This window comes from Mixophyes fleayi, unplaced genomic scaffold (genome assembly GCF_038048845.1).
Source record: "Mixophyes fleayi isolate aMixFle1 unplaced genomic scaffold, aMixFle1.hap1 Scaffold_78, whole genome shotgun sequence".
NCBI classification, from domain to species: domain Eukaryota; kingdom Metazoa; phylum Chordata; class Amphibia; order Anura; family Limnodynastidae; genus Mixophyes; species Mixophyes fleayi.
Genome location: NW_027448498.1, coordinates 176163 through 179006, shown reverse-complemented (window position 1 = coordinate 179006; position 2844 = coordinate 176163). Strand labels below are relative to the sequence as shown.

The 2844-nt window shown below is 39.9% G+C and overlaps 1 long non-coding RNA gene across 1 annotated transcript; it reads right to left on the bottom strand.

Moving 5' to 3' along the window:
* Positions 1-229: 229 nt before the first annotated feature.
* Positions 230-606, bottom strand: LOC142135574 (uncharacterized). The gene is made up of 2 exons (XR_012687291.1): positions 524-606; positions 230-433 (listed from the first exon to the last, which is right to left on the bottom strand). It is a non-coding gene; the product is annotated as an uncharacterized LOC142135574 (long non-coding RNA).
* Positions 607-2844: the final 2238 nt, after the last annotated feature.

Sequence of the window (2844 nt, the reverse complement as noted above, 5' to 3'; positions counted from 1 at the left end):
GTAAAATTTTTATGTCAATCCCAGTCCCACGTGGTGCGGAATCCGCACATCACTGTGTTTTGTATCGATGTATATTGCACCTGTCTGGCTGCAGACCATTACACTTGTGTAAAGCATGTGTGTTATTACCCTTTGCGTCTTTATACACTTATACCTTTATAACCTATTAAAGTTATATTAACCTTTATTAACTTATAATTGTGAAGTACCCAGAATAAACCACACAGTGTTCAAGCAACATTTTTATTGCTGGAAAAGGTACAAAAATTTTAACACACACAGAAAGATCCGCATGAGAAGTGAGCGCGCCCATACCAATCACAGAGCTGAGTACTGCAGAGTATTATTTTTAGTATTTAGTATTTTTAAAGGTGCTACTGGTTTGTGGCAGAACAGGTCTTGATCTCGTTTCTATTCCCTTTGATTTCTTTATCTACGAAACAAGGAAATAAAAAAATGTTTAACATTTAACTGCAATATCTGTAATTTATATTCAACGACATAAATACTCTTATTTTCTCACCTTGCACACTGCTCGAGATCAGTTTATATTTTGGTCCCTGTGGCAAAATCGCAATAATAGCGGGCTTAACCTCCGAGCATTCTGTAAAACAGGCGCCAATTTGGTTATTATAACGGTACAGGTATATGCCCAAACAGTGTCGGACTGGGGCATGAAGTGCCCACCGGGGAATGCAACACTAGGGGCCCACCAAAGGGGGTGTGGTCAGCCATCATAGAGGCGGGACCAGACACTAGAGGGGGAGTGGTCAGTCCAGGAAGGACAGATAGCACTTTAGTGCAGTATATAAACAAAAGACTCCTTGTGATTTCAGAGTAACTAGTCACCACGACAGAAACGCTCATCCTCGCAGAATCACAGTTAGATTTGCCCGTATGTTTTAGAACACCTACACAGTGACATTTCACACTCAATCACGGACTTAACAGTATTATGATTTTGCCACAACAATGTCACAGTTTATTTCTTGCATTTCATTAGTTATGCCACCCCTATAAAAGTCACATAGCTAGTTTGTGACAATTGGTGTATAACAATCTACTCTGCAATGAAAATCAAAGACACCTCAAGTTCTATTAGCAAAAAATGACATACCCATTCAACATCCACTACGTGTCCTCCCAATAACGGTGTAATAACTGAATTCCAGGCAATTCTGAACACCAATGTTTAAAACTCTAACAGGACAGAAACTATATTAAACAATCGGGATGCTACAGGGTAAACAGAACAGACTTCTCTCATATAATTCAAGTACAGACAATATGATTCTGGGGCTCCCATAATGCATTCAGCCAAGTGATCTGGCGATGTAAACATCTAACACAACGTAGAATGATCAACTCTCTTCTAAATATTCTTCAAACACAACTCCTACAGGCAATATATTATAATTTTTCACATTACTTCTAAGGATCGTAAGTTAGCCCTAGGCTGTAAGAGAAGCCCTTCCTGGTTACACACACACACCGAGGACCTTTTCAACTAGCGAAGCTAATGTTATACTATACTTCTATCTTAGTCAAGATGTTTGGAAAGTTCAGCCTGCCAACAAATATGCAACAATATAAACAACTGGTTAAAATATACTTACTTACCCAAAAGTTGATCTCTGCAGCCTCTCTGCTCTTCTCCCTTCAGTGGCGCGGGAACATCAGCTGACAGGGGAGGGGGCGGGTCCTATGATCGCAGCTGCGATCGCATGTGAAAGATGACTGGCTGTCAGTGACAGCCAGTCATCTTTCAATTGCGATCGCTGCGATTAAAGTTTCAGGTATTAAATACACCATACGAACTATGCATATTCATCAGATAGCATTTAATTCACCCACCGATCGGTAGAGACTCAATGCCCGTCGTAGTCTGTCCTGTAACTCTGAGGCAATCATTTCACACTGCTCAAAGCTGACTGGATGCACTGAAACAGAAAGTCACATTTATTAGTATAAAATGATTAGTACAGCATTTCAATGTATGTAGTTGACCCAAATGGTTATTTTTGCTAATTATACTCCCCGCCTACTGTATTTAGGTTATTTTCAAATAGTCTCTATTGAAAGTGTGAAGCATTGGCTTTTCGTGCTGCGGCGATGGCGATGCAGTTTATTATACAACCCCCAAATTCACCTTGGCAAGCTTGATGCATTTTACAACTCAATCTGCCCTTTTCTTTTACTGTGCACCTACAAAACCCACCATCAGATCTAGGTTGGCTGTCCCTAGAGCCCAGACTTAAGAGTACACTTTGCCTCTTTATCTTACAAAGGCTTTCAGGACAAATTCCTCAATACTAGAAAATATTTATTACCCCTATGGGTTACAGAGAGACTTTCAGATGCCTGCTAATACTTTAAAATTTAATAAGGAACCAGGCTTGTCTGACACTACCAAGCTCCCCATTTATGGAGCAACCTATCAGAGTCAATTAAAACTTCCCACCTGTAAAATGTCCGACTCTGTTCTATAAGAAAGTTTGTAATTGTAACCCTAAAAACACAGCATTCTGTCTGTAACCAGGTCACACTTGTATTTGATGTATACACAACATACTTGAAAATGCAAGGTGGCTCAATGTATTTCTTCCTCAAACTAATTTTAGAAATAAAAGGTTTTAAAAACCACTCCTCCACCATAAGTCATAAGCCTAGATTTGATGCTAGCGCCAGTTTACGCAAAACCATAGGTCCCACCATATCTGGGGGTAGCAGGATCTTATTAGCATCAAATAAGGAGCCCAAGGCACCTTATGCCACCACTCCAAAACATTCCCAGGAAATTGGGAGAAGTCTTTCCCAGGATATAATAATGAGGACAAGAAAAAA